Raw genomic sequence first — 14304 nt, 5'->3', positions numbered from 1 at the left:
ACTTCAATACGCCGCATGTTGTGGCCAAATATGAGATCTACAGAAGCCCTGTGCCTTCCTTAGCCGAGTGGTTAGAGTCCGCGTCTACAAAGCAAAGCCATGCTGAAGGTGTCTGGGTTCGATTCCCGGTCGGTTCAGGATGTTTTCGTTATAGAAATTTCCTTGACTTCCCTGGGCATAGAGTATCATCGTACCTGCCACACGATATACGAATGCGAAAATGGCAACATTGGCAATGAAAGCTCTCAGTTAATACACGCTCAAAAAAGAGTTCTGGAAAACGTGAACTGTCAAAAATACACCATGAACTACCACCAATGGTCATTGGTCACATAAACATGATCTAGTTCACGGTGTATTTTTGCTTGTTAACGAGTTCACGTCTGCTGTACACGGATATGAGAACGATTTTTTTTCTGTGTAACTGTGGAAATGCTCATAAGAATACTAAGCTGAGAAGCAGACTCTGTCGTAGTAAGGACGTAATTCCAAGAAGAAGAAGAAGAATAAGAAGAAGAAGAAGAAGAAGCCCTGCAAAAGTGAATCAAAAGTGCCAGGAATAGGAGCCGGCTCCCTATTTGCTGAATTCTTGATGAGATCTCTGAAAATTTTCTTAGGAGTTCTTTGGTGAACCGTTCAAACCATTATTGGATTCCTGTCAATGTTATCAACTTAAGTCTGTCTTAATTTCCCTGTCACATTCCAATCTCCCTGTAATGTTTTTAGTGGACTTGTGTACCTAATCGATCTTCACGGATGTTTACAAATTTTAGACGCCACTCTTCAATTAAAAATCCATGCCAAAATCAAATCCCATTTTTCTGATTTTATTCAGCAAAAATTGATTTTAATAATATTATTAGGTTTTTCCTCACAAATTTCATAACGTCAAAAATGGCTATTTTCGACAACCACCCACTTTCTCGTAACGCTTTTTGTTTGCATATTTTACAATTTTTGTATGAGTCGTAACGTTACAATGACATCCATGACGTTATGAAATTTGTGAATGAGCCCTTATGGTTTTGTCACGCCACACAGCGGCTTTGCCCTGGCCTAAAGCAATAAAAAAGGTTGCAGATCCTTTGCTTTCTTGCTTTCTCTAATATCGAATAGTAACTTCTCAATGTTTTGGATTGATTGGTGTACATTTCGAATTTTCGCGTCAAATGAACTGTAGTTATTCCAGATAAAATTTACTCTTTTTAAATTTTCTAATTTCGCAGAAATAGTTATTTTTAGGCTAAGAAGCCCATCATTCGTTTTGGCAACAATGATGACTTTTCCGCTTTTCGAAGTGATAAAACTCAGTCTTGATAGTTTATATTGACTTAAAAATGTATCACATCATTGACTTGAAAATGTATCGCTAACATGCATAAAGTATGCTGATACTTTTTCAGCTGTGTCAGTGCAAAATCAACTGATTTTCTTTGATTCGAAATCGTGAGACAAGGTAGCAACAATCATCAACGGCACGTACAAATTTCAATGACGGCCTACTTCACCTTAAAACCACTATTTGAGTACTAAATCTTGTTTTAAAAGTTTTTGAAATGTTAGCCATTTGAAAATGCCAACAAAAGTGTAATATAGAACTTCATCAGTAGTTTTACTATTTTTCAAAGTTGTAGTAAATTACTTGGAAAACACTCTAAAATGATCATTCACCCCTCATTGTGTTTATTTAGAATGTTGTATAGTATTCGTAGTGCTATGGCTTTGGCTGCGCATTTTTGTGTCAAGATAGGAAATTAAAAAGTTCTGTTACAGAGCAAATCAGGTCATTCAATCATCTGACTCGACTTTACAATGCTTTTTTGTGATTATCAGTCTCCGAATTAATCCAAAAACCATCAAAAGACTGCATATGATGTTCTCCTTTGAATTGGTGTGCAATTCTTTTCATTTCAGTACAATTTTATATTGATACTGATCTATGAACTAGGTGAACATATTGTTTTATTTAAACCCAATCTGCCAAATGTACGGGAAATGTCAAATGTTTCGTTTCAACAATAAATTCCATAAAATTATTTTCGAAAATCATGTTTTGTTCAACTCTTGTATAGAGTGTGTTCACTGAGTATTGTTTGATCCTTCGACCTTGTTGCTTGCTCTTGCGGGAGCGAGCGACGGGGGCAGGATCAAACATGTCGCGCGTCGTTCGGTGGAATTGTATCGCCGATCGCGTTAGTATTTAGTGTTTGATCCTTTGATCTTGTCGCTTGCTCCTGTGGGGGCGGGCGACAAACACTTGTTCGGCGTTCAATGCATTTATCGAGTAATATCGCTCGTGTAATTTAATTACATACTTATTGTTTACCAAAACGAATCCTTTGCCTAACCCTTTCCAATACCCAAACTCTACTTGTGGAAGTGCAGAGTACTCCTCGGCTTACATAAAGCAAGTAACACGTCAACATTTCCCTCCCATCTCCAAATTGACCTGCATTCGGAGGCAGCCGGCGCCGTTATTGTTTATTATAATAATGAGAGCACCAGTACTTACGCATTGAGGATGCTACTGATCCCGAGTAGTGTCTGTTGGTTCCCTGTGTAAGTACAGCTGTTCTTGCAATAACGGAGTAGCATCTGCGGGCGGTCAATCATGCTCATGCTCATGCTCACTCTTGTATAGAGTGTGTTCACTGTATGAGCGTCATCCACATGGAACCATATGATAATCACACTTCGGAACGATCACTTCGAAGCACAAGCGCAGGCAATTTTATGGAACATTTTAATAGAACATGACTCAAGCGTGTGCTAAAATAAGGGCGATGAGGAGAAATAGATTATGCGACATACGCACTTATTCCAGCACACGCTTGAACTATGCTTTGAGCCGTAGTGTTGATTATATATGATACAATCCCGTGCAAAAGTTTATGGTCAGCCTTTAAAAATATACAAAATTGTAGTGTCCCTATCTCTGTAATTACACGTCTATTTAAACTCTCAATGGCTCATTCGGAAAACAATGAGTTATTCTTTTAATAGACCATTTCCGTCAAATCTAATCCCCGGTTTTTGTATTTTTCTTCGAAAGACAATCATTTTTAAACAATATTAACGCTTTCCGATTTTGTTTATAGGGGATTTTTTTATCGGACAATTTGGGCCGAAGGTTCTCCTATTTGTATGAAATTTTCACCAGAGGTAGAGCTCGTGGATACATGACCAAAAGTGAAATAAAAAAAATATAGTGGCCTATTTTCCTGGAAAAACTCTAATAGTTATTTATGCAACAAGTTGCAAAATGATGATTTTTTCAGCACGAGTTGTACATTTATCCAACGAGGCTCGCCGAGTTGGATAAATACAACGAGTGCTGAAAAAATCGAGTTTTGCAACGAGTTTCATACAACATTTTTTGCTGTTACGAAAAACTCCGTTTAAGCTCGATCATTTCCAAAAGCACAAACAAACATTTCAACAGAAACCACGTGAGCATACATCCACGCGTAGTTCTTATCATTGCAGTATTTTTCAATCGCGTAGGCTGCGACTTACTAGTATCTACAAATGTCACAAAGTTTGTTGTCCACAGACCTACATTCCCTATTGGAGGACAGAACAGGTAAGACAACGCGTAAGTTCGGCGAGAAACCGATTCAATGTTTTTATCGCGCCGACAATATCACCAGTCTTGCATCCGTATCGCACATTAGCTATAGAATCAGATGCTATAGCAGAATAGACTGGAATATTTTGCTGACGCCTTCCAAACAGAACTGAAAAGTGCTACTTTTCAGCACCGAAAACAGTGCTGAAATGTAGCACTTTTCAGCATTGTTTTTTAATAGGAAAAGTAGGCCATTATGTAGTGCAAATTATCAATGAAAAGTTGATTAGTTTGCAACGGAATCGCATAAATGAATTTTCACGATTTCCCTATATACCTCAAACTTTCAAAATTCATGTCTCCTGAACTGTGCATTGTTGAACAAAAGTTTTATTTTGTGAAATCGAAAGGAAATTTCCTCAGCAATCTTCTTCTTCTTCTTTCTGGCGTTACGTCCCCACTGGGACAAAGCCTGCTTCTCAGATTAGTGTTCTGATGAGCACTTCCACAGTTGTTAACTGAGAGCTTTCTTTGCCGATTGACCATTTTTGCATGTGTATATCGTGTGGCAGGTACGAAGATACTCTATGCCCTGGGAATCGAGAAAATTTCCTCTACGAAAAGATCCTCGATCAGTGGGAACAAGGTGCAGAATGATGATTTTTACGGCATGAGTTGTAATTTTATCCTACGAGGCTTGCCGAGTAGGATAATTACGACGAGTGCTATGAAAATCGAGTTCTGCAACGAGTTACGTACAACATTTTTTGCAATTTCGTAGAAGACCACTTGAGGGTATCAGAAATTATATCGGAATGCATTCACCATTATTTTACAATTTTTGAGAAATTGTTGTGTTATGATTCATTACGCAACTCAAAACAGTTGCGTAATTAGAAAGCGTTGCGTAATGAATCATTACAGCACTGGTTTCAGTTAGGTAACGACTATTCCCGCACTGCATACTTCAGTGCAGGAAAGTAGGCCGTTTCATGACAGATTGGCATGATGAAAAACAGCCTATTACGATGAGAAATTGCAAAAACAATCTTTACCTTTCCAGTCAGAAGAAGCTTTTCGTCAATCGGAGCACTCTCCATCGGTCTGTTGGGTGTTTTGTGTGCCCTTTATCAGCAACGTTATTTAGTATTAAAACTAAAAAGCCTCTATGGGAGCCGCCCGGGAAGTTCTTATCATTATACAAATTTCCTTTCGATTTCACTAAAAAAAACTTTTGTTCTACGATGCATAGTTCTGGAGATATGAATTTTTAAGGTTTGAGGTACATAGGGAAATCGTGAAAATTCATCTAGAGATTTTCGGGAAAATAGGCCACTATATATTTTTTTTTGAATTTCACTTTTGGTCATGTATCCACGAGCTCTACCTCTGTTGAAAATTTCATACAAATCGGAGAACCTCCGGCCCAAATCTGCCTGATAATTTAAAAAATGCCCTATATGCACTTTTAATTTTCTTATGAATTGGGTTCAACCCTATGGATATCAGCGTGGTGATTTTTCAACCGTTTTTCAATTCCACCCCTGCATTGGGATGCTTATTTACATTTGAAAACGTCAAATCAGGTGCGCGCTCAAACTGACCGTGATCCCGAACAGGAGCGCCAACGAAACTAACCTGAAATTACTCAAACAAACGTTTTTGAACCAGATTGGAACTGGCACAACCCGTTCTGAATCACAGTTTTAACCCCAACCCGATTCAGGTCTTCCTGTAGGAAAATATATTTTCCTCCACAGATTCAAAATTCAAAACCACCCCCTAACAACAAATCTCTCATCCCCCAACAGTTACGGTACCGCTATTAGAGGATTTAATCTAATCATTTGAATTAATGTTTTTGAATCGATTTGATTATCAAGCTTTTATGAATATTTACAAACACAAGTTCCCAAAATAAGACCAAATGCAATTACATTCTGACCTCTTTTTACGCTTAGATCGGGGCATAAAAAGAATCGGTCGTAAACAAGCAGGGTTATAATTAGGGACAATGGAAATTCGCGATATATTTGCATAATAAAAATGGTTTATTACGTTTCGACAAAAAAAAATTGACTTAGAAGTCCCTGTAGCTTGCTACGTGTCGTTTCAAATTTTATATTACCACTTTGATACCAAGCTTACCATCTTAACCCCTCTATCAACAGCTTCAATTTTTTACCATAAAATAAATATTTAAGTCGCTATAACTTTTTTGTTTCTCAATTTGTTTTTCCATTTTTCACAAGTTCTCAAAAAACTCTTCTATTTTCAGAGTATATGTCGATATTGATCATTGGTAATCTAGTTCTGAAGATATTGCGATGTTCCGACATTTCCCATATATGTAAAATTTCTTTGGCTGCCATTTCATAGTCAATTTATCAAAATTAAATATGGGCTATACAATAACAGTTGATAAGAAGCTTCTCTGAAAAAAATCATACAAATCGGTTGAGTTGGCTCCAAGGAATCTAAAATTACAATAAGAACTGTTTTTAAGTTTTCAAGATCCTACTACGGCCAGAATGGCATCCAGGCCCGGATTTGGGGGAGGGAGTGCCAAGGGGGCAATTCAACCTTGTGCCAGGCAGCCATGTTTTCAAGGTCAGCACCAAACTCAAGAACAACAACGTACATTAACGTAATCATATTAGAATTAGGGAAATTTTTCTCAGATAATAAAATGTGTTCCACACTAATCACATCTACTCAAATTGACTTGCTGTACTGTAAACAAATAGTTTGCAATCGCTTTTTTGTTCTAATATAACTGTTGTTGCGAGAAAAGAAATTTATGTTCAAAGCAAAGCCATGCTAAAGGTGTCTGGGTTCGATTCCCGCTCGGTCTTGGATCTTTTCATAATGAAAATTTGCTTGACTTCCCTGGGCATAGAGTATAATCGTACCGAATGCGAATATGGCAAATTTGGCAAAGAAAGCTATCAGTTAATAACCGTGGACGTGCTCATAAAAATACTAAGCTGAGAAGCAGGCTCTGTCCCAGTGACGACGTAATACCAAGAAGAAGAAGAAGAAAGATGATTCTGGACCGTTCGGGAAATAAACCCAGCCAGCTTTAGCATGGAACAAGGTGAAAGGCAAGGCACAAGGCTCGTAATTTGAGATAACAAAAAAAATAAAAGCACTTCAATACTGTTTCTGAACCACCCTACTAGATACAGTCTGACGTGCTGTTTGCCGTCGACGTTTTGCCTTATAATGTGTTTGTTGCTTCACCCATGATGGTTTACGCGTTTTTTTGCGTGCTCAATTAAAAGCTGAGCACAGTTGTAATTATGATACCGACCGACAAAGGTAGGCCCAATAATGTTCGGTAGTGGGGAAACACTCCCTGAGGTCATCAGGCGAAAATGAAGGCTATGTTAGCAGAATTAGGAGCAGTGATGCAGTGCCCTTGTTTTATCATAGTCCTGAATTGGAAATTGGCATGTGTCGGTATGATGGTAGGCAAAGTATGTAGTAAAAAATACTAAAGTAGATAGGTAGTACAAATCATGTATTTTTATAGGCATTGACCCACCTTATCTGCTAGAGATGACATGTTAGACATAGCGCTCTGTTCAAATAGTTACAGTAACGAGATGACGTATTGGCATATGTCAAATTCTTATCTTTTTTACGAGAATTCTTCTAGACGCTTTTTTGGTCGTGATTTCTTTTCCGGGTTCAATTCTCTGATATCCCATTGTATCTAGAGCAATCGAAAGAAAAAAGTTTTGCCTATTTTTGTTACGCAATTTTTTTAGGGTGGAACCCATATATTGTTTAGAAGGAATTGGGACAAACTCCGTTCAGTTTACAATTAGAATTTTCGACGACTCCGGTACTATTTTACCGGAATTGAAACCGTTGAACGTTCGGTTTTTTTCACGATTTGCTCTTCACTACGATGCCTTTTCATGAAAAATATAAAGATGACCAAAAACGGTTAAATTTTATGTTACACACAACCACAACAAGACCTAATAAACAAATTGTATAATTTCGTTGCATATACAGAAAGGTTTTATTAAGGAGAATGTTAGATTTCAATACAAATACTTTATACCTTGCCTTTTCTGTATATACAACGTTATGATACAATATTTGTAAGGTTTTCATGCATAATCATGCATGCATTCATGAAAAATCTTGCAACCACTTTTTCCCTTGTAACTACGCTAATGTTTGGTAGATGGAATTCGACTTGGTGTTTGTTTTTCTATTTTTCAGAATAAATTGCACTATTCGTTCGTGCAGCTAAAAGAAAATTAGAAGATATGACGAAAACTTCTTCTTCTTCTGCTTCTTTCTGGTGTTACGTCCCAACTGGGACAAAGCTTGCTTCTCAGAATAATGTTCTTATGAGCTCTTCCACAGTTATTAACTGAGAGTTCTCTTTGCCGATTGACCATTTTTGGATATGTATATCGTGTGGCGAAGATACTCTATGCCCTGGGAATCGAGAAAATTTCCTTTACGAAAAGATCCTCGACCAGCGGGATTCGAACCCACGACCCTCAACATGGTCATACTGAATAGCTGCGCGTTTACCGCTACGGCTATCTGGGCCCCATGACGAAAACTTATACCAACTCAATTTTGACGAAAATGTAGATGGGATTGATTTGCGATTCATGTCAGTATAACTCGATATCCATTTGAATATCGAGTTAAGGAGAGTATTAAATTTGTTTTCATTGAAAATATACATAATTATAGCACAGTTTACTATGAAGGAACAGTTTTAATTCCTACTAAGAAAACAGCAAATTTAGTTATAGTTCAGTTCTAGAAAATAACATACAATTATGATTTTATTTCAATAATGTTTAAATTTTGCATATTTTGATTGAGTTGTAGTTAATGTGTAAGGTTAGTTTTCATGGCTACCTCGATGGTCCCTTGTTGCACTGGTTTTGTGTTCTGTAACTCAATATGTATCACCCTAATTCGATGATCTCTTTAATATCAAGTTATGGAGAATTGACTGTATGATAGCAAAAGCTTTTGATATTTTAATCCATACAGGAGAAAATATGTAATTTTTGCTGATTCATATATTTTCACTGATTTTAAAGCGTCGAATCTTAAAATACTTAAAAAAAACACAGATGTCTAGTAACTCAAAACGAATGGGAAACCCTTTGTTAATAAGTTATTCTGTACGATAAAACCAACTCAATCGGTTTTGTGATCAGATAGAGGCAGCACGTTTTATATTGTACATGTATTCCAACTGTTACGAATATCTAACTGTACAATATACAACAGCACGAGTGAACAGTTTTTGATAAATAATATCTAGATAGGTACCAATGGATTTTTTTTCCAAATGACCCTCGAAAGAGTTAAGCCGCTAAAAATAGTTTAATATATTTTTTTAAACATACTTCAGTCGAAAACCTTTGAATAAACAAAGGTAAAGGATTGTTGAGTAGAGGAAAAGACAAGGGATCGCTTAATGTTTACGCATCTCTCATTAATACATTTTTTTAGTCTTTGTGAAAGTAAATAATTTGGAATAAATTCCAAATATACATATTTTTTCAATGCACAATAAATAATATCTGCTAATCATTATGTATTTCAATGGCAGAAGTTTCCTGTTTGAACATATTATTTTCACCAAATATGCATGATCACAAAGATGTGTATTTTTTTCTTCGAAAATAAAAAAAAATGTTTATCAAGTATACGGCAATATAAATTTGCGCAGGCTAATTAGTGTATTTGTATCAACAATATAATCAGCCATTGAAATTAGCCCCAACTCGTACCACGCTTATCTGACACGTTCAGTAAACAAATTTCACTATCTTGGATTCACACACCACTTTATAAATCGGATATCACGATCCCCATGACCAAACAAAGTTGTTAATTGCCAATCCGACTCACTAGTGTAAACACGTAATGTAATCTTTAAAGGAACGGTTAAACACAGCAAAGAAAACTCTCTCTCCAAAATTCGCATAAATTCGCAACGTCGACTTGGATCAAACCACCAGCACACGAACACTAACAAGCACGCGGTCACTATATATCGCACGATATAGAAAACCCTCCAGTTCCGCCTGTCATAGCAAACTTTTTTCCCTGAGAAGGTTCAATCAGGCTGATGATGACTAAAAATAAAAACCGAATTTTCATTTTTCTCGCTATAACCAAACAACAACACTGGCAGCGAAAATAGAACACTTTTCCGACGGATCACCTTTACGGATTTATTTTGCAAAATTACACCAACGACCGCACGATATATCGATGTTTTCCCATAATATCATCATCATAGCAAGCGAGATGATGATAGGGCACTGCGCCAGACTGTGAGAGTAAAATCGCACGACGAAACGACAGGTCTTGATTGCCTGACAACGATGCCTACGTCTACTTCGACGATGGATCACAACTCCAAGAGTCGGAGAAACAAAGCATGCTCCGAGAGAACCGCGACGGTGTAAAATATAGGTGAAGGAAAATATATCATAAAACCAAATTATTCATCAACACTAGTGTAAACTCACGAATTAGCCTATGCGAAATTCGAAAGAGTGGAGAAAATCAGCTTAAGATTTGTTTCAAGACCGAACCAGCATCTGAACTAACAACATATGCACATGACGACATTGGAGCGGCGACACCGCCGTTGCGAGTAAATATTTGCAAACTTCAATTGAAATTTCCTCCCATTCCGGTCGCAACGTAATCTCTTTCCGCGCGCTCTCATGAGCACATGAAAACCACTCTCCATCCACATTATGCACAGCCAGACGTTCCTAACGTTTGTTTGGAAGAGTAAAGCATTTCTTCTTACTGTAAAATACATATATTTAGTTGAAAAGACTAAACCCTCAAAGATATTTATTTGAATAGAAAACATTCAACTCGCAATAATTCGATATTCAATATAACAATATTCAGTCATAGAATCATAGTAAAAGTTGGTTTTCATGGCTACCTCGATGGTCCTTTGGATCGTAGTTGCGCTGACTGACGGTAGTATAACTTGTTACCTTTCTAACTCGACTATCCCCCTTCAACGTTATGATTTTTTTTTGAACAGGCCCTAATGTGTCCAAGTAGGGTCAGTGTCCCCTATAGTCGCACTAGTGGCTTTTTACGGTCGTTTTGCTATAAATCTTTTTAAAATATTTTTTTACTTGAAGGTCAGAAGCTATTTATCTAAGCACCATCGATACACAGCTTGATTTTGTTCAAAAAATGATCGAAATAATTAGTTTTGCTTAAAATTTGAGCTCCCTTGCGCCTTTAGTAAACCTATTGTTCCTATAGTAGCACTACTTAGAGAAACTATTTTTTATTATACGAAAAAAATAATGAATTAAGAACTTTTTTACATCAAACGAAAGCTCTTGATCCACACTTTGAAGGAAAAAACAAGAATGCTTATAAGTGTTCTTGAGGCCTGCCTGAGCCATGTAAAACATGGCTTTTGCAGTGTAGGTTGTGAACCAACTTTCTTCCATGCATGGAAATGGACAGTCACAGTTGGATCTAATTTTGGCGAATGACCAATCTAATGTTCTTCGTTTCAATCAGATTGATGCACCCACCTCATTTTGAAAGTAGTAGATGATATCGGTTTGGTTCTTGGTAAAGGTAACGCAACTGTTTTGTTGTTGCTTGATTTTTCGAAAGCCTTCGACAGTATATCACATAGTATTTTATGCAAAAAACTGCAGATAAATTTTGGGGTTTCCAACCATTCTGTTTCACTGATTCAATCATATCTCCGAGGACGTGTTCAAACTGTTTTTTACAACGGTGAATATTCTGATTACCTACCCATATCTTCTGGGGTTCCACAAGGGTCAATATTAGGTCCAATTCTTTTTTCCCTTCATATAAATGACCTGCCAAATGTTGTTAAATATTGTAAAATTCAAATATTCACAGATGATGTACAGTTGTATGTTTAATGTGCTCATATAGATGTTGATAATATTGCCATTAAAATTAATGCTGATTTAAAAAAATGTCTTTTATTGGGCAAAGAAAAATAATTTAACGCTGAATGTCAATAAAACTCACGCCATGTTCATTTCCAACAGGAATGATACAAATAGACAATAGATATTGATTAATAATAGGGTAGAAGCGCCGGTTTTGGCCATACTCCAGTTGTAGCCATAGTGGATTATCCACCGTTTTACATAGCCAATCAGCATGAAACCTTTTGTGTTCAGTAGATCACATTCACATGATAGAGCTACATTCATTTACTCGTCCAAATTGATTCAAAACATAAGAAAAACAATTCATTTTCCTTATAATTTCAACTCCCATACACCTAATTTAGCCAGGGCACTCCTCATTTGGCCACTCTCATAAGAAATCAATGCGATTGGCCAATTTAGGAACCGAAGTTAAATCTCTGACCGAAACTGGTTCCGTTAGCCTATATTGACCAACGCGATTTTCAAAGCGAAAAAATGGTTTTAGCTCAACTTTGATATTTTACACACATAATATGGATTGAAAGCTTGCATTTGACATATTTGTAGTATAAATACGGCTTCCCATTTAATTTTTTTTGACATTTTCTCTTAGGCTGGCCAAAACCGGTGCTTTTACCCTAATGTAGTAAATTATATTCAATCTGCAACCAGCTTAGCGTTTAAAATTCAATCCAATTTAGAGTGGGACAGTTTTGTGATACAACAATGTGGAAAAATCTATGGGAAACTTCGAACGTTACATTTGTCAGCTTCACTACTGCCCGTAGCTACGAAGCTTAAACAATTCAAAACTCTCGTTTTGCCTTACTTTATGAATTGTGATTTCTTATTAATGCAAATTTCGGCAGATACATACTTAAACCGTTTGAGGGTTGCACTGAACGCTTGGTTTGGCAGATACATACTTAAACCGTTTGAGGGTTGCACTGAACGCTTGTGTAAGGTATGTTTTCAAACTATCGCGTTTTTCTCATGTTTCGCACTTACAACATCGACTGTTAGGCTGTTGTTTTGAAAATTTGTGTAAACTACGATGCTGTCAACAAGTGTTTAGCATAGTGTCTAGCACAAAAAGCCTGATTATTTTTATACCAAACTAAATACAAAGCGCAAGATCAAAAAATTGGCTATATCAAGACATTATACTGCCAAGTACGATAATAGCTTTCTCGTTAGAGGTGTTTCTGTTTGGAATTCTTTACCAAACGATTTAACTTATTAGCGGGGTCAGTTTTTAGAAAGAAATGTATAGAGAACTTTAGGTAGTTGAATATAAATTATAGGCAAGTTAAAGTACAATGAAATACGAAAAAGCGGCACTTCTTCTAGAGAATTTACATTGTACATTGAAAAGATGGTTGTCTTAAGTTACTTATTAATAAATAAATGAAATGAATGAAATGAAATTGTCAACCGTCAGCAAGAATCCAAAGTAGACGAACTTGACTATCACCTCGAAAGTATCTCCGTAGTTATTTTATTGTACTTCACTGAGGCCTTAAGTGTCCGTATCATGAATCAAAACCATAACCTGTTTTGTTAAGAATCCAGGATTTATCCGATTCACGTATGTATATCGTTGCGACCCTTCACTTGAGAACCCCTGCTGTATACGCAAACGCGTAACAAAAGGGTACATTTGCGTCTACCGACATCCATCATCAGCCGTTGATGCCTGCGCTTATTTCTGTCGAATTGAAATCAGCCACTGAACTTCCAGGCCGCCTCATACAAATGAGAGAATGAGTGTGTCAGATAAGATACGCGTGTTGTAATTATAATCAGCGCTTTTTGCACAACGAGATGAATTATAACTGCCCCTTTTCGGTTGGCGAAGTGCCTCACATACATACGTCCTACAGAGGGTCCACCACGTTAAACCCTATCACCCAGAAACGTTTCGCTGCTCGCGTATTGGTATGCGCAGACCTGCCTGCTGAACGAACGAATATCTCGCGGCCTACTAAATACACTTTCGCGAACAGCTGACTGTGGAAACGGACGGTCATACGATTGTGGATGTGTCTGCTGCGCCTACTACTGAGGGCCACGAATGTCCGCACGATCCAAGTAGGTAAGTATCTAACAACCAACAGATGACCATCAGCGATCACTGCAACGAGATGGATATTTTGCTTACGGGCAGCAAAAGTGTTGGCAAAATATGTTTTGTAAAGTTTATTATTCGAAAAATATGTCAAAAATTCAATGCACTTCTTTAGACAAATACATAAACATTACTTAAGGTGAAAATCAATCGATGTCAAAGCTCGAACTTTTGAGAACGTAAATCTAGAGAACCAGACATCCGTTCAAGCTGAAAATTTAATCGATTTGTCACCACTAGTGAGTGACCAATCTATCAAGTTTTTAGTTTGAACGGATGTCTAATTTTCTAGATTTGTGCTTTTGGAAATTTGAGGTTTGGCTTCGATTCATATTCACCTTAATACATAATATAGGAATTCTCGAAGCCAAGGAATATAATCAAACGGTATAGGTTTAATTGATGAGTTAAGGTTTTTCCTTAAAAAACGACAGTTTTCAATATTCATAACTTTGCTTATTGAGGTTGAAGAACTATTTTACATCTTCATTGCACCTTGTAGATTCACTTTGGCATGGGAGAGAGTTCATTGGTCAAATTGTATTAGACTTGATAATAAGATCCTAAGCAGAGGTGAATAACTGAAGAATAAATAACCAATTATTCAGTAATCATTTGAAGGATTCCTGTATTGTATTCTT

The 14304-nt window shown here is 36.9% G+C and overlaps 1 protein-coding gene across 2 annotated transcripts in view; it reads right to left on the bottom strand.

Annotated features, from left to right (window-relative positions):
• The window catches only part of LOC5577368 (GRAM domain-containing protein 2B), a 139221-nt gene that overhangs the window by 100977 nt on the left and 23940 nt on the right, over positions 1-14304 (bottom strand). The window contains exon 1 of one of the 2 annotated variants that reach the window (XM_021851575.1): positions 9792-10002. The exons of the other annotated variant lie outside the window; for it this stretch is intronic. The gene's annotated coding sequence lies outside the window, so the exon portion shown is untranslated. Of the gene's footprint in view, positions 1-9791; positions 10003-14304 lie in introns of those variants that run through there. 2 annotated transcript variants of the gene reach the window in all.

The sequence above is a fragment of the Aedes aegypti genome, chromosome 3, assembly GCF_002204515.2.
Source record: "Aedes aegypti strain LVP_AGWG chromosome 3, AaegL5.0 Primary Assembly, whole genome shotgun sequence".
Classification (NCBI taxonomy): domain Eukaryota; kingdom Metazoa; phylum Arthropoda; class Insecta; order Diptera; family Culicidae; genus Aedes; species Aedes aegypti.
The sequence above is the reverse complement of the archived record's forward strand: the minus strand, read 5'-3'. Positions and strand labels throughout refer to the sequence as shown.